This window comes from Macrotis lagotis, chromosome 4 (genome assembly GCF_037893015.1).
Source record: "Macrotis lagotis isolate mMagLag1 chromosome 4, bilby.v1.9.chrom.fasta, whole genome shotgun sequence".
NCBI classification, from domain to species: Eukaryota; Metazoa; Chordata; class Mammalia; order Peramelemorphia; family Peramelidae; genus Macrotis; species Macrotis lagotis.
This window is the reverse complement of record NC_133661.1, coordinates 226,195,525-226,214,399: the sequence shown is the minus strand read 5'-3', so window position 1 is coordinate 226,214,399 and position 18,875 is coordinate 226,195,525. Positions and strand designations below refer to the sequence as shown.

General features: G+C 35.8%; 1 protein-coding gene across 4 annotated transcripts in view; it reads right to left on the bottom strand.

Moving 5' to 3' along the window:
• RPS6KA5 (ribosomal protein S6 kinase A5) overlaps positions 1-18,875 on the bottom strand; it is a 238,733-nt gene that overhangs the window by 46,099 nt on the left and 173,759 nt on the right. The window lies entirely within an intron of this gene.

Below are 18,875 nucleotides of genomic sequence, written 5' to 3'. Positions count from 1 at the left end.
TTATTAAGTGTCTGAGGCCATATTTGAATTCAGGTCCTCCTGACTCCAGGGCCAGTGTTCTATCCACTGTACCACCTAGCTGCCCCAGATACTTGTTCTTAACTTTTACATTGTTGTATTCATTGTGCATAATATATTTTGGCTTTGCTTATTTCATTCTACATTAGTTCTTGTAGATATTTCCATACTTTTTCCTCGATTGATGGACATCTACTTTGTTTCCAATTCTTTGCTAAAGGCAATTACACTCTTTGCTAGAGTACTACTGTAAGTACTTTGGTGGACATCCTTCCTTTCAATGACTTCCTTGGGGTATAAGACCCAAATGGAACTTGTAAGTCAAAGAATATGAACATTTCAATTGTTTTATTTGCATAACTTCACAAACTTTTTCAAAATGTTTATATTAACTCACAGTTCTCCCCAAAATGCACCAGTGTGACTTTTCCCACAACCACAGCATTTACTTTTGTCATCTTTTCTTGACTTACAGGGTTTGCATTCTTTTTCATGTAGTTTGAATACTAAACAATTCTTTGAGATTTATTGGTTCATATCCCTTGACTACTAATTGACTGGAAAATGGCTGATTACTATAAATATGAAGATATATAAGTCAATAAAATATTCATTATATATATGCATGAAACATATTTATGTTAATTAGTATTATATCTTGGATACCAAATATTTATAGAGAAGTTTTGTTTCCCCACACAAATTTTCTTTCTATCCTAAATGAATCAGTTTTGTTAACTTTTCAGAATCAAATGAAAATGAATAATCAGTTTTATCTTTTGGAATTGCCTTTAACCTTTGGTTAACAATACATCTCCTACTGATGGTTGTGAAAGGTACATCAGTTTATTTTTGAATTATTTAATTTTATGACCTTCAATATTAAGGACATATATCCAATTTAGATTATGGAACATGGTATAAACTGGTAGTCTAAGCTTAATTTCTGCCAGACTATTTTTCAATTTTTCCAATATTTATAAAATAAGGAATTCTTTCCTAAGGAATTTTAATTTTCTGGTTTATTAAACACTGATTTGATTCTATTGCTTCTGATTCTCTGCCTGGTCTGTTCCATTGATCCGACTTTTCATTTTTTAATCAACACTAGGTGGTTTCAATGACTTCTGCTTTATTATATAGTTTGAGACCTAGAAGTATCATTCCCCTTTCATTTTTATTTCATCTTTTGTTTTCATGTCAATATTGTGATTAATTTACCAAGTTTTATAAAATATCCCTTTGGCAATCTGATTGACATGGCATTAAATGTATAAGTTAATTTTGGTAGTACCATCATTTTTATTATATTGGTATAGCCCGGCCATAAGAAATGAATAGTCTTCTACTAATATGTTAATCTTTATTTCTTTAAGGAGTATTTTGTAATTCAATCTATTCGGGTGCTTTGGTAGACTGAAATTGATACTTTATGTATTTTTAGTTATTTGGTTTATTTATATTTTTGGGTTTTTTGCAAGGCAGTGGGATTAAGTGACTTGCTCAAGGTCATACAGCTAGGCAATTATTAAGCATCTTAATATTTTATTTATTTATTTTTAGGTTTTTGCAAGGCAAACGGGGTTAAGTGGCTTGCCCAAGGCCATACAGCTAGGTAATTATTAAGTGTCTGAGGCCAGCTTTGAACTCAGGTACTCCTGACTCCAGGGTGGGTGCTCTATCCACTGAGTCACCCAGCCGCCCTTTAATATTTTATTTATATTGGCATGGCACCACTTGAATTCTGATATTTGTTATTATTATAATATGGGAATGTGGTTAAATTTTGAAGGTGTTCTTTTTAGCCTGCAACTGTGGTGAAGCTATCTCGATTAATTTCTACATTGAATTGCTAGGATATTCCAGGTATGTCATATCATTACCAAATAGGGATAGTTTTATCTCCTAATTTTTATCTTTATGCCATAAATTTCCTACTCTTGTCTTATTTGATACTGCTAGCATTTCTAGAACTATATGAATAATAGTAGGGAGAATGATCATCCTTGTTTTACTCTGAAAAAGGTTCGAGTGTATCCCTATTGTATAGAATACTTACTTTTGGCTTTAGATAAGAACTTATGAAATTAAAAAGCCCCTCCTATGCTTATACTTTATAAGTTCTAGCAAAAATTGGCGTTGTGCTTTGTCAAAGGCTTTTTATATATTTACTAAGATAATCAAGTAGTTTGTGGAATGTTTGTAGTTTAAAATGAATAATTATGTCGGTTGTTTTCTTTGGAATCTTGCATTCCTGGTAGAAATTCTATTTGGTCACAAATGAATGATTTCTTATATAAATCACTATAGTCTTTTTGACAGAATTTTATTTAGTAATTTTGAATCACTATTAATTAATGACATGGTTTGCAAGCACTCTTGTATTTTATTCTTCCTTAATTTAGATATTAGGGTTATATCTTATTAAAGGATTCTAGTAGGGTATTTTATTTCTTAATTTTTGAGAATAATCTGTGCAGTATGGATACAAATTATTTGTTAAAAGTTTGAATTACCTTGTGAATTCATAAGGATAGGGATCTACTTTTTCCTTTGGTGGTTCCTTAATAGCTAGTTCTATTACTTTTTCTGAACATGGGTTACTTAAGATATCTGATTTACTGCCAGTTTAATATACAAATAGTGTAATACCTTCATTTTGTGATCTCAGTTTTGTTAGCAGAAAATTATACATAATAGGCTCTAGTTATTCTTTTTTATTCTGGTTTTGTTATAATTTTACCTTGCTCATTGGTTACTTTGTTGATTTGGTTTTCTAGTGTTTTGTTTTCTTCCAAAAATTAAATTGGATAAAGGTTGCTCTTCTTAAAGAACCAGACTTTAATTACAATGTCTATTTTTTTGGTTTCAGTTTTTTTCCTCTAATTTTAATACCTCCTATTTTCTACTTATGTTAGGTTTATTTGATAGCTTTGTAATTTTTTTAAAAAAAAGTACATATTCAATTCTTTAATTGCTTTTTCTGTTTTTTTAAGGTTTTTTTTTTTTTTGCAAGGCAGATGGGGTTAAGTGGCTTGCCCAAGGCCACACAGCTAGGTAATTATTAAGTGTCTGAGACCAGATTTGAACCCAGGTACTGCTGACTCCAGGGCCGGTGCTTTATCCACTGCACCACCTGTTTCTGTTTTTAAAAACTTTTAAAATATTTTATTTTTTCCCCGATTACATGTAAAAACAACTATTAAAATTTACTTTTTTAAAAAAAATTTTGAGTTTCAAACTTTCCCACCTCCTCATTAAGAAGGCAAGTAATTTGATACAGGTTATATATGTGCAATCATGCAAAATATAGTACCACATGAGTCAAGTTGTGAAAGAAAACAGACCAAAAAAAATTTGCAAACCACAAAACCAATAAACACTCAAAAAAATAAAGCAAAGAAAAACTATGCTTCAATCTGATTCAGACTGGAGTTTGTGTAAAACCTTTAAAATTTAATACAATCAAAATTATCCATTTATGTTTTGCAATGTTCTCATCTCATTTGGTCATAAATCCTTCCATTTTCCATAGATATGACAGGTAGTCTTTGTTCTTCCAGTTTGTTTATGGTATCACCTTTATGTCTAACTCATGTACCCATTTTGACCTTATCTTGGTATGTGGTATAGGATGTTTGTCTAAATTCATGTTTTCTCTTTTTCAAACTCTTTTCTTTTTCCCCTCACCCATGCCACACAATGTACCTACACATATGTCTTGAACCTTTTTATCCACAGTTCTCTGGTCAATTGGCCAAAGTATTATTGGAACCTGAGCAAATTTTTGCCATTTGGAATTTGGTTCTCTGAGGTACTGGTAAGAGGGGGTGTCAGGGTGAAGAATTGAATTATATTACCAGTCAACATGCTTAGCCCCATTCCCTTTGATTCTTCACTAAGGCTGTGCTCTTTTACAGTGCAGAATGCTGCCAATATGGCTAACAAGATCTGTGCAAATTTCTGCCACTTTCAGTAGAATTTGGATCTCCAAGACATGGAAGGGCTGAGGGATATGGAATGTGGAGTTGGAGTTCTGTTATAAGCCATGGGTCAACTTGTGCAGCAGCCATATTATCAGGAATGTAAGCAGTGGGGCAGGGGTATGAATTAGTTCTTAGGCACTTAAGGCCTTGATCTTCTTTGCTCATTGACCTTAAGCTCTTAGCATTTCAAACTGTACATGGCTGAAGTTATTTTAACTCTGGTTCATAATTCCTACTTTGGAATTAGCACCTAATACTTTCTGTGAGATTTTTGTGATTACGTTGAACTCACAGTATGGAAACTGTTTCCACTAAAACATATGTGTGTGTGTGTGTGCACACACATGAAACCAGGGTCTCATGCATTTTTGTATATTTGTTGTACACTCTCAGCTGGGCACAGAAATCATGTTTTATATGACTGTATTCTATGAAATGCCTAGCCTAACACCTTGTAAGTGGTAGTGGTAGACATAAAAATACTAAATGACCTCAAATTATAAATATTTTAAAGTACAGCATTAAAATTATTTTAAAATTTTTATGAAGACCCTTTTCACATTAAAAACTTTTTAAGTCTTTATAAAACTTATAAAACAAATGTCAACCTAAACACTACAAATCATTCTTCTAGGGAAGATTTCACTTGGATCGATAAAAGGAATGCTTTCAATATATGGTACTAGAATCAGAAGAACAGGAGTTTGAATCCAGCCTCAGATACTTTTTCAAGTATTAGCTTCTGTGACCTTGAGAAAGTCACTTAACCCTGACTGTCTTGCATCCAGGGTCATCTCTATTCGTTCTGATTCATATCTGGACATTGAAGCCAGATGGCTCAGGAGGAGAAAGTGAGATTGTGACTTAGCACAGCACTCCCTCACTCAAATCCAATTCATGTGCTTGTCATGGCCTCACCTCCCTGATGTCATAGTCTTCTTTGAGAATGGAGGACAAATATTGTATCATACTAAGATTGGTGCAACTTCCTTTTTTTCCCCCATCCGTCTTCCTAAAACGAATGATACATCCTAAATGTTAATTACTCCCTTGTTCAAAACTTTATGGTAAATAAATCATTGTGCTTTCAGTTTTGCTCCTCTAGCTTCACTTTCTCTTATTTCTTTAAACTCTACTTATAGTATTCCCTTCTTATATGCTTTTCATCTCTTGTTGAACTTTCCGTTTGTTTCAGAATTTTTGTTTCAAGATTTGGCAGTGATTAACTTATCTGTTATTGGATTAAATTCAAATGCCTTATATTAAGACATCAAGGATCATCCAAAGTTATTATTTTTCTTTGTTCTCAAACTACAGAATGATTAATCCAAACTGTGCCTTTGATTATAGTGCTCCTTCAATCTGGAGAGTAGGTTTTTAAAAATTCTATTTTCTCCTTAAACTTCCACAGTAATTCAAACCAATGTTGTTCATTTCCCTTCCTGACTGCCCATACTATTATCTTAAAAAAAAAAAAGACCAAATCTCAAACATATGGTACTTAACAAAATAGAAGTTCTTGAGTGACTTTGAGATGTACTTAGCAAAGTACATTGCATATAGTAACTGGTTAACAAAAATTTGTTGAATTAAATTAATTTGTTATTTAATTGTTTTCTGACTTGCTTTTTGTTTTTTCAACCCTACCATAAACAGTTACTTAAAAGAATGGGGGAGTTATCTAGGAATTCTCCAGGACTCTGTTCTATGCTCCTTTCTCAGAAATCACTTAATCACAGCAGTTTTCATGGGTTTAGTGATCATCATCTCTCCACAGATGACTCTTAAGACGCAAACATTAAGCCTTCATCTATTCCCCTGAAATTCAGTCTAGCATCACCAACTGCCTATTAGACATCTCCAACTGCATATACTCTAGGCATCTCAAACTGTACATGTCCAAAATAAAACTCATCTCCATACATCTGCATCCCCAACTTTCCCCACCTTTCTGACTTCTTCATTTCTATTGAAAGTACTACCATACTTCCAATTACATAAGTTTTGTAATTTTGGAGTCTTTCTTCTTTTCTCTCCCTCATTCTCTGCATAGAGGTAGTGGGAGAAATAGGAGTAAAGGACTATGAATACCATAGAACCCATCCTGAGAAGTATACTGGGGCCAAACATCTCTCTGTGTACATGGATAACAACTTAGGATATATGCCTTTAGGGATTTCATTGGTTAGAATGGTCATTTCCACCTACAGCCTACACTTTGGAGCTCCCATCAGTGATGGGGTGTAGAGTGTGTTCAAGGACACCTAGCACCTCTGGTGTGAGGGTGACTGAGCCCTTTGCAAGACTGCTTTCCCACTCTGATATCCACCTGACTCTCACCTAGGACTAGAAAAAGCTGTAGTATGAATAGCAGGCACAGTCCAGTAAGCCATTTCAATAGAGGAGCTAAACCATGAGGATAATCATGGGGGTCTCAAATCCAATAATGAGTTGGGGGGTATCTATCCCAAGTACTTGAAGACTTCCCCTGGTGGAATGGGTGGATGAGAACAATTTGCTCTAACAATCATAAAGTCAGCTGAGGCAGGTGCTGTGCAATGTTTAGTGTCTGGTTAGACATCCAAGCTGCCAAGGTCATTCACTACACCTGGAGCCATCACCAGATATATTGACTCTGTCTTGCCACTGGACTGCGATGACTTTGGAAGAGAGAGTAAGGCCAAAGACTATGCAACTGTCTCACTTAAATTCAATTCATGCAAGATTTAAGAGACATCACCCATTTTTATTTCAAAGTCCTGTGCTGATAGACAGGTGATCAAAGAGCAGGTACAGATACCCTGGGAGCTGTAGTCTTCTGCCCTGCACATAGACAGCTCAGATCATTCCTTACTGGAAACAACAATGGGATTCGGCAACTCTCTGGGTGACTGAATAGGATCACACTGCTCATCTTCTGTTGTGAGGAAGTGATAGAAAAGATGCCCTAAAAACTGTCTACTTATCCAACCCTGGTCTTATTACAAGCAGGTGGGAATCTAACTCTGCAGTCAAAACATAAATATACAAAAACTTCTTCAAAGATAATTCCCCTCACTGTGGGGTACATGGAATGTATGTGCACATATTCTAGATAACACAAGATCCGACAGACCTGAAAGACGAACGCCTCTTGTTGCAAGAGAACTCAGCAGGTATCATATCCTAACAGCAACCCTGAGTGAAACAACACTGGCAAATGAAAGCCAACTTACTGAAGTTGAAACTGTATACATGTTTTTCTCCAGTGGCCGCAGTGAAGGGGCCATGAAGCTTAGCATGAAGTTGGCGTAGGTTTTGCAATCAAAACTGATTTGTCAACAAGCTTGCATGCCTTCCAAAAGGAATGAACAAAAGTCTCATGACAATGCATTTGCCACTTCAGTCAAACATCATGACACCATCATCTTGTCAGGCCATCTTACCATCTACCATGCCAAATACTGATGAAGTCAAAGAAAAATTTTATGAAGTACTGGAGAACTTCATCATCAACATACCCAAAAAAGAGGATAAGCTTATAATTCTGGGTGACTTTTACGCTAGAGTAGTTTCTTTCTTTTTTTTTAGGTTTTTTTTTTTTTTTGCAAGGCAATGGGGTTAAGTGGCTTGCCCAAGGCCACACAGCTAGGTAATTATTAAGTGTCTGAGACAGGATTTGAACCCAGGTACTCCTGACTCCAGGGCTGGTGCTTTATTCACTGCACCACCTAGCTGCCCCCTAGAGTAGTTTCAATCTACCAAACATGGCAGAGAGTTCTTGGGAAGAATGGCGTTGGAAACAGCAACAACAATGGTCACTTACTATTTAAGACTTACACATCTCATGATCATCTCATCACAAACATTCTTCTGTTCATCTAAATTTAACTAAACCTCTTGGATTCACTCTCACAGCAAACACTGACATCTATTACACTATTTGATTATAAGAAGAAGAGACAGACAGGATGTGAGAGTGATAAAGGCAATGTGTGATACAGAGTGCTGGACTGATCACAGACTCATCTTCTCCAAGCTAGATATTTACATTCAAGCAAAGCATTGGCCCCAACCCAAAATGACTACAAGAAGAATTAATATCAAGAGATTATTGTGTTTCTCTGAGTGGGAATAGTTTTTTGCTAACTTGGAGGGAACATTGAGCCAACACAAGAAGTGGGCAGCTTTCAGAGGTTTGGTGTATAGCACTGCCTTTGCTCATATGGATCAGAACAGTAACAAACATCAATACTAGTTTGTTGAAAATGAGGAGCACCAACAAGATAGTTCATCTATCACTAAGATGACAGCATTTGATTCTATTGAAAGTAAAGTACATTTTTTATCCTTTTCTCTCACTTTATTTGTCTTGAGGTTTCTCTTTCTTTTTTGGGAGGAAGGGTGGATTATATTTACTTTTACAAGAATATTGTAGTACTGTGAAAATAAATAAAATTAAAAAAAGAAAAGAATTTGTCCATTCAGTAATCACCACAACATTAGTTGTAAGCTTTAAAAATGAGTCAATGTTATAGGTCTTTTAAATAAATAAAATCAGAAAAAAAATAAAGTACAAGTGAAGCTTAGAGAGATTCAGGATTCTTGGTTCAATAAGAAGGCAGATGAAATTCAGTTTTATGAAGATAGTAACATTCCAAAGTGCTTTTATGATTCCCTGAAGGTTAATTTATGGATCAAAGACACATGGTGCATCTTAACTACGTCATGCTGATGAAGCTACATTAATTAGTGATAGGGACATGATGCTAGATAAATGGGCTGAATTCTTCCATAGTGTTTTTCACAGACCATCATCAATCAATGAGGAAGTCACTGACCATTTACCTCTAGCTGAAGTTCTAACTGAAAAAGGGGTTTTGAGTGCCATTAGGATCCTTTCATAAAGCAAAGCACTTGCTGCTGATTTTACTCCAGATGAGATTTACAAGGTGGGGGGTCCATTGCTCATACAAAAGCTGACTGAAATTTTCCAGGTTATATGGCATGAGATTATCTCCCAGAAGTTCAAGGATGCCTCCCCACTGTCCATCTCTATAAAGGTAAAGGGGATAGATCTGTTCTGTGACAATTACAAGTGTGATTTCTACCTTAATCTTTGCTGGCAAGATTCTTGCCAGAGTCTTCCTTAATAGGCTGATCCTTCATCTGAAAGATGGTCATCTTCTTGAGAGTTAGTGTGGCTTTAGAAAAGGTCGAGGAACAATGGCAGGACAGAGGTCTGTATACAACATATGCAGATCTGACCAAGGTCCTTAATACCATCAGTCACCCAGATTTATGGAAAATTATGGCAAAATATGGCTGCTGGGAGTTCATCAGTATTGTGCATCAGTTCCATGATGGTATGCATGCCTGGGTTCTGGATAGTGGATGATGCTCTTGAGATTTCCCAGTCACCAATGGAGTGAAACAAGGATGTGTCCTTGCTCCCATACTTTTTATTTATTTATGGCAATGGGGTTAAGTGGCTTGCCCAAGGCCACACAGCTAGGTAATTATTAAGTGTCTGAGGCTGGATTTGAACTCAGGTACTCCTGACTCCAGGGCCAGTGCTCTATCTACTGTGCCACCTAGCTGCCCTTGCTCCCATACTTTTTAGCATGATTTTTTCAGTCATGTTATCAAATACCATCACTGAGGATGAACATGGCCTCAAGGTCAGTTATCTCACTGATGGTAAATTTTTCAACTTGAAAAGGCTATAAGCCAAGACCAAAGTGGAGGGAGTGTTGGTGTATGATCTTCTAATTGCACATGACGACTGTGCACTCAATGCAGCCTCTGAAACTGAAATGCAACAAAGTATGGATCAATTCTCCACTGCTTGTGCTAATTATGGACTAACAATTAACACCAAGAAAACATAGGCACTCCAGCAGTCAGCATCACACCATCCACATGTGAAACCACTGGTTAAAGCAAATGGAGAAGTTTTGAATAATGTGGTTAAGTTCACTTACCTTGGCAGTATACTTTCTAGGGAAAGGACACATTGATAATCAGGTTGAAACACATATTGGTAAAACTAGCTCAGCATTTGGGAGGCTCCAAAAAAAAGTGTGAGAGAAAAGAGATAGACTGACTACCAGACAAAGTCTATGGAGTTGTGGTGCTGACCTCATTGCTGTATGACTGTGAAACCTGGATAATCTACCAGTGCCATGCCAGGAAACTGAATAGCTTCCATTTAAATTGTCTTAAGAAGATTTTGAAGATCACCTGGAAGGAGAAGATACTAGACACCTCAGTGTCAAGCTAAACTGCCAAGCATTCAAGAGTTACTAGAGAGAGCCATCTGGAATGGGACTAGTCAAAATGTTAGAAAACCAGAATTCTGGTCAAAAAGATTATTTTATGGAGAACTCACATGGGCCAAGTGCTCACAAGGGGGGTCAGAAAAAGCAATAAAAGGACACTCTCAAGGTCTGTCTTAAGATCTTTGGAATTGACTGTGCAGCATAGGAGACACTAGCACAGCACAGCAAAGCATGGCATATCCTCATAAGAAAGGGTGCTGTTCTCTATAAGCAAGGCAGAACTGAAGCAGCTCAAAGGAAACATTGAGATATGTGTTTAGAGTAAATACCCCAGGGTTTTCACATGGAGTATTTGTGTTCAACCTATGGTAGAACATCCCAAGAACATATTGCTCTGATCAGCACATTCAGACTAACTTGTCTTTGACATAGTGATGGTTTTTGGTTTGTGGTCTTTGATAACAAAGGAGCTAATCAAAGCTTTACAAATTTTACCTCCTTATTATATCTCACATTCAATTCACACTCTCTCTTGCCTTGAAGATAAAATATAGACAGACTCCTCTCCTCTGTCCTTCACAATTTAGGTTCAACCTATCAGACTTATTGTACATTATCCTCATTCACTAACACTACATTCCAGTTAAAAAAAAGACTTTTTTAACTGTTTCCTATTTAAGATATTCCATCTTCTGTATTAATGCCTTTGAACAGACTAACTTCCATGCCTGAAAGGCATTTACCTATGCTTACCTAGTTTTCTTCAAAGCTCAAAGGATGCCCATCATGATCATGCAACTGTCCTTCTCCTAGAAAACATTTTGTATATATTCATATAAATTTTTTATTCACCTATACTTGATTCCTTTCAAAAGAAGTTTGGAGGAAGCTAGGGGTGGGGGGTGGGTGGGTGGGGTGGAGTGGAGCATGAGAGAAAGATTCAGTGTCTTATGAGTGCAGTCAGGTCTGAAAGAATGCTAGAAGGAGCTAGATAAGAATTGAGGACCATCTAGTGCTTTAGTGGCCTAGAAATTTTAATATGAGCCAACAATGTAATATAGCAGTAAAATTACCTAATGTGACATTAATTTACATTAATATTGACATGGCCTCCATAAGTGATAGTTTTACTGCACTCTATTCAGGTCAGACTACATAAATATACTGCATTAAGAAAGGTGCTTTATAAACCCTTAAAGTTTTCATATAAATGAGAATGCTGCTCTAGGTGTCATATTTTACAAAAACACTGACAAACAACAGTCTATACAGAAGATGGTCCTCAGAATACTGAAAGGACTGGGTATCATACCTTAAGCTGGTCAGTTAAAAGAACTGAAAATATTTAGTTTTTGAGTTTTACTCAAGACACTATGTTGGGCTCATTTCTGGCTCTCTTAAGCTCTTTCCTGATAAATTCACTAGCTTTCAGGGGCTTAATTATTATCTCTACATAGATGACCCCCCAGATCTATAGATTCAACCTTAGTCTTTTTTTAAGTTCTGGGTCACTAATTACCTATTGGACATTGTGAATTTGGTATAACTCCAGGCATTTAAAACTCAGGTCTAAAAATGAACTCTCTACTTCTCCCCTCATTCCCAGTGTTCCTATGAATTTCTTGATTTTTGTTAAGGGCACACCATCTTCTCTGTCATCCAGGTTCACAACCTCAGTATTATCCTTGAATCCCCACTTTTACTCACTTCACATATTCCAAGCTATTACTAACTCTTATAATTACATTGTCTACAAAATCTCTCCCATACACCCCTGTTTTTCATACAAACAAGTATGACCATCCTACCCTCAAATTTAATAAATTACAGTGGTTACATATTACCTCTTCAATCAAATATAAATTCCATTGCCATTTACCCTAAATCACCTAGCCTCAACTCACTTTGCCAAATTTATTAAAAATTATTCTCTTTAATGTATACTATGTTTAGCCAAACTAGACTCTTTTTTTTTATTTATTTAAATGCAAAGATAGTTTTCAACAACCAAATATAGTTTTCAAAGGGTAAAAACATCACTTGTAGAAAAATATTCACAGCAGCCCTGTTTATAGTGGCAAAGAATTGGAAATTAAGTAAATGTCCTTCAAATGGGGAATGGCTTAGTGAACTGTGGTATATGTATGTCATGAAACACTATTGTTCTATTAGAAACCAGGAGGGATGGGAATTCAGGGAAACCTGGAGGGATCTGCATGAACTGATGCTGAGTGAGATGAGCAGAACCAGAAAAACACTGTATACTCATTTTATCAGTGCAACAATTAAGGACATTTTTAAGCTGTCTGCAATGGAGAATACCATCTGTATCCAGATAAAGAACCATGGAGTTTGCCCCAAGTCCAAGGACTATTACCTTAAATTTAGAAAAAAAAAAATCTGATAAGTTATTGTCTGATCTTGCTATCTCTTATACTTTATGTTTCTTCCTTAAGGATATGATTTGTTTCTCATCACACTCAATTTGGATCAATGTATACCATGGAAACAATGTAAAGACTGACAAATTGCCTTCTGTGGGGGGTGGGGTGAGGGAAGTAAGATCAGGGGAAAAATTGTAAAACTCAAATTAAATAAAATCTTTAACAAAATAAAAAAAATATAGTTTTCAACATCCATCCTTTTGTAAGTTTTTGAGTTCCACATTTTTTCACCACCCTTCTTCCTACCCCACCCCTCCCCATGGTAGCAAATAATCTAATATAGATTGCATATGTAAAATTGTGTTTAACACATCTCTAAGTTACTTAAGTTGTGAAAGAAGAATTAGTTCCAAGGGGTGAAAAAAAGCATTAGAAGGAAAGAAAGAAAAAAACTGTATTGTCCTTGATCACTGAACTACCTGAGTTGCACTTATCATAACTGATCATCTCACAATGTTACTATTGTATGGATAATCAAATTGAACCTCTTACTATTCCATGTACTGGCACTTCATCTCCCATCTCTTTACTCTTGCAAATGACTATCCTATCTACCTAGAATGTTTCCTTAATGCCATCCTAAGATGAACCTCTGGTCAGCTCTGGTACCACCACTTTTTGACATGAATCCCTTCCAGATTTCACACATGGCTAATACACTCCCCCTCCAAATTATCCTATTTCTATTTTGTATTGATTTCTTAGCCTCAGGTCTTTCCCTCTCCAATCCAACTGTCAAATGGGTACTACAGTGAAATTTCTGAAAACAAGTTCACTCCTCTGCTCAATGACCTCCAATAATTCTCTATTGCTCTTAGGATCATATGTTTCTGATTATCTTTTAAAACTCTTCATTACCTGGCTTCAATGTACTTTTTAAACTTTATTACTTATTTTTTCCTTTAACATATTCTGTAATCCAGGTAAACTGGCCTTTTTCCTGTTCTCATATATGATTGATATCCCTTCTATCCTGTCCCTCATGACTATATTTAAAGCAGTATTTATTTCAGTCAATGTTTAATCTGTTGAATCAAGGTCCCATGAACCATTTGGGTCTCTTTGATTCAATATATATTCCAATATTTTTTCATATTTTATCAAAATTATCTCAACTTCAATATTAATTGATCTATTTATATTCTATACTAGTTTTTTAAATTTTAAAAGGAAATTAATTTCTATAATAAGTAAAATTAATCAAGTACTTGTTCAGAACTAACTATCTTAGCAGCTATGATTACAAAACACAAAGGTGAGGCAATCTTTAACCCCAAGGAGCTTAGGTTCCAGGGGTAGAGATAATATGTGTATGTCTATATGTATACATCTATATATCCATATATCCAGGTAGCTAGTTAGCTAGCTGAGGAAGCCACTGGTAGCTGATGGATCAGGAAAAGGTTCATACAGGTGATGGTACTTGAGCTGATGCCTGAAGGTAACCAAAAATTCCAAGAGGCAGAGGTAGAAGTGAGGAAGGAGAATATTCATGTATAGGAGATAGCTGTTACAAAAGCCCCCAAATAGGAAATGGACTACAGTGCTCAAGGAACAGAAAATAGGCCAATATGGATGGCAGAATACATGGAAAGAAGCAAAGTGAGAGGTGGGCAAGGTTAGAGCTTTAAATACTAAATGAATTTGTATTTGAGCCTAGAAGTAACCACTGGAATTTAAAGAAGATGAATATGTATTTGGATGGTGAAGTTGGGGAGTGGGGTGGGGTTTGGAGTGGCCTTTAATTTAGAAAAATCACTTTGGTGTGGAAGAAGAATTGGAAAGAGAAAGGCTTGAATTAGAGAGTCCAATTAGGAGGGTACTGGAAGTACAAGTGAGAGATGATGAAGGCTTAAACTAGAATAGAGAGATTTTGAATGCTGTGGATAAGTTCACTTATTTTGCTAATATACAGGAGTGGGTATGAGGACTTGAAATAAAGAGGAGTAAGGTAAGATATTGTGGAAATCAAGATTTTGCAATTGATTGGATATGCAGAATAAGAGAAGGTGAGGATTAGAGGATGATGCTAAGGTTGTAAAACTTAATGACTGGAAAGAATAGGACGGCCTTGACAATAATCCAGAAATTAAGTTTAGGCATTATTTTTTTTTTTTTAAAACTTAATGAATTCTATTTTGGACAAATTTAGGTGACATGACTGAGTGACATGATGCCTATAGGAAATCCAAGTTAAATTACTTACTAGGTATATTGTGATTTGTATAAAGCTCTAAAGAGAAACTTGGGTTTGATATAATTGATCTGGGAGTATTATGAATATAGAGGGTAATTGAACCTATGTAAAGTGATGAAATCATAAAGTGAGAAAACAGAGAAAGGAAGTGGGTGCAGAGGAGAACCTTGGGGTGTCACAAGAATGAAGAAAAAAGAGAGCGTAGTAGAAAGAATGGGTCAAATTCAGCTGAGATAAAGACTGAGAAAAGGCTTTCAGATTTGGCAACTGAGAAATCACTGGAGAAATCAACAGCAGAGTCAGTTATGTGATAAGATCAGAAGTCAGAGAACTATTGGTAAAGAATGGAGACAGTTTTTAAAAGGAGATTGGTAGAGAAAAGTAGATGAGATACAGGATTACTAGTTAGCATTATAGAGCCTATTTTTGTCTTTCATTTTCAAAGACCGCCACAACATCAGGGAGGTGATAGCATGACAAGCACATGATTGAGTTGGTTTTTTTTTTTAGGTTTTTGCAAGGCAATGGGGTTAAATGGCTTGCCCAAGGCCACACAGCTAGGTAATTATTGTCTCAGACCACATTTGAACCTAGGTACTCCTGACTCCAGGGCCGGTGCTTTATACACTGCACCACCTAGCTGCCCCGCATGGTTGAGTTTTGAGTGAGGTGTTGTGCTAAGTCACCAGCCTCACTTTCTTCTCCAGAGTCAATTGGGTCCAGTGGTCAGATATGGATCAGTATAACTGGAGATGGCCCTGGACGTGCGACAATCAGGGTTAAGTGATTTGCCCAAGGTCACACAGTTAGTAAGGTCAAGCATCTGAGATCGGATTCAAACTCCTGTCCTCCTGACTCCAAGGCCATCCTCTATGCACTGTACCACCTATCTGCCCTCATTATAGAGCCTAGTAAAAAGTTTGTTGTTGTTTTAAGAAAGGGTAAACCTGAGCATGTTAGAAGGTCTAGAAAGAAAGGAAGTAGCGAATAGAAAGAGAGTATAATTAAAATATAATTTAAAAAAGTTCAACTGTCATTAAATATAATTGTTGAAGATTTCCTCCTCAAATCAGAAGGAATAATAAGGAAATAAAAGAAAGCTAAAACTACCTATTACCATTTTTTTAGGCAGAGAAGATTTCGCAATATTTAAATTTAGATTTGTGATCTTAAATCTGTGATGATTACAAGCACTATAATTTACCATAATTAAGAAGTCCATTTTTTATTAAAGACTGGAAAAATAACAAGTGGAATTCATGAAGTCCTGAAGAAGCTTTACAGTACATTTAAGTCATGTTTAAATGTAGTGTAATCATTGAAAAGATGGGATAGGGGCAGCTAGGTGGTGCAGTGAATAGAGCACCAGCCCTGGAGTCAGTAGTACCTGAGTTCAAATCCAGCCTCAGACACTTAATAATTACCTAGCTGTGTGGCCTTGGGCAAGCCACTTAACCCCATTTGCCTTGCAAAAACCTAAAAAAAAAAAAAAAAAAAGATGGGACACAGGAAAAGAATAGACTAAAATCTTTTACGAAAATAGAAATGTCTGGGGTAGCTAGGTGGTGTGGTGGATAGAGCAAATGGCCCTGGAATCAGGAGGACCTGAGTTCAAATCTAGTCTCAGACACATAATAATTACCTAGTTGTGTAACCTTGGGCAAATCACTTAACCCCATTGCCTTGTAAAAACAAAAACAAAAACAAAAAAAAAAAAGGAAAAATGAAATATTTTAGAAATGGACCTAAAAGTATTCTGTAGTGTGACTGAACTATGATGCCCCCAAAACTGTTGCTCAAAAGGCAGATGGAGCTAAGGCACAATACTCAGCATGTACGTAGGAGCTCAAAAAATGTTCATTTGTTTCACTGATTAAAGTTAAATGGTTACTGTTCTTATTTCAGTGACTCTAATGCCATTCTATTATGTTCTAAACATCTACCCACCAAACTGTAGGCCCCCCTCCTAATTTTTATTCCTTCCTTCTTGGTGCAGTGGATAGAGCACCAGCCCTGGAATCAGGAGGATCTGAGTTAAAATCCCACCTCAGACCCTTAATATTTACCTAGCTGTGTGGCCTTGGGCAAGTCATTAACCCCACTGCATTGCAAAAATCTAAAAAAAAAAAAGTTAAGTTTATTCGTTCCTTCCTTCCCCAAAGCCCAAAGTTTAGATTTTTAGAGGAAGGTATTGGTTGGGAGGCAAGTACAGTCAAAGGTAATGGGGGGGGCAGCTAGGTGGCACAGTAGATAAAGCACAGGCCTTGGAGTCAGGAGTACCTGGGTTCAAATCCGGTCTCAGACACTTAATAATCTCCTAGCTGTGTGGCCTTGGGCAAGCCACTTAACCCTACTTGCCTTGCAAAAAAACCTACAAACAAACAAAGGTAATAGGGAATAAGAACTACAGTTTCTATATTTTCTACTTCAAGTATGAATAAATGATTTTTAATATATATATATATATAGCACCTTATTAAAGTATTTAATGATGTCACATGGTAGAAATGATTTTATCTATACAGGAAATTTGCAATGAATGACACATAACTTTTTTTTTTTTAGGTTTTTGCAAGGCAAATGGGGTTAAGTGGCTTGCCCAAGGCCACACAGCTACGTGATTATTAAGTATCTGAGACCAAATTTGAACCCAGGTACTCCTGACTCCAAGGCCAGTGCTTTACCCACTGCCCCACCTAGCTGCCCCTAAAGATCTTTTTTTTCTTTTTTTAGGTATCTGCAAGGCAAATGGGGTTAAGTGGCTTGTCCAAGGCCACACAGCTAGGTGATTATTAAGTGTCTGAGGTCGGATTTGAACTCAGGTACTCCTGACTCCAGGGCTGGTGCTCTATCCACTGGGCCACCTAGCCACCCTGACACATAACTTCTAAAAGAAGTATAAATTTCTGATCTTAATGAAATATGGAATCAAGGTAAGAGAAACACTTTAGTTTTAGAAAAATAACCTAATAGTTAAAACACAAAGTGAAAGATATTAAATAAGAAGCTAATAAAGTACATGTTTTTAGTCTTCTAAAACATAATCTGATTAAAAATTACTGGAAACTTGCTCAAGAATGTATTAAACAGTAGAGTTTAACTAAAATATTAAAAAAAACTTTGCAGGTTAGATAAATGAAAAGAGTATATTTTTCACTAATAAGATCAGAGATCAAATCTGAAGAGAACATATACTCACACATATGAGACAACAACAACAAAGAATGAAATATATGAGAATGTATGACATGTATGTCTATATAGACATAAAGCAGCACTTTCAACACTTTCCAATTAAAAAAATTTATGCTTGTTCCTTGTCTATCAGGAAAACATTTAAGTGGTGTGCTTTTGCATTTAAAAATAGATGTTTAATCTCTAACACAGAGTACCATATTTTCAGTGGGAGGTAAGTAGGAGAGTGAGAACTGCAAAGAAGGAAGCACAGAGGCTACTTTAAGGGTTGAAGATATATGAAAGACATCCTTTTAGGCAATTGCCTATAATATTAATAAAAGTATATGAGTAATTACAGTCATAGCAAGCTAAATTTTAAATGTTAATCAGCTATATTTGTGTGATCCAAATATGACTATGCTAAAAAAATTTTAAAAACCTATATTATTTAAATTATAGGCATGAATTCTGTTTCTAGAGAGATATCTCTTATAAGCCTTACACAGAAATATGCTTCAAATAAATTATTATTTTAAATGCTACTTAGGGTATATTATAAACAATAAACATTTAAAATAACTACATGCTTTAAAAGAGAGGAACATACCATTTTGTACTAAGCTAATGGGAATTCATTTCTATAAAATTATCAGTTATACAATAATACAAGAATAACTGATTCATTCAAGAAGAGTAAAAGTACTGTTTTTCTCATTAGTTTTGTAAAGATTTTAAAGTTCACAATTTTACTATTTAAAAAAATCTATTTGAGAAACTGAGCCACTAGAAATGA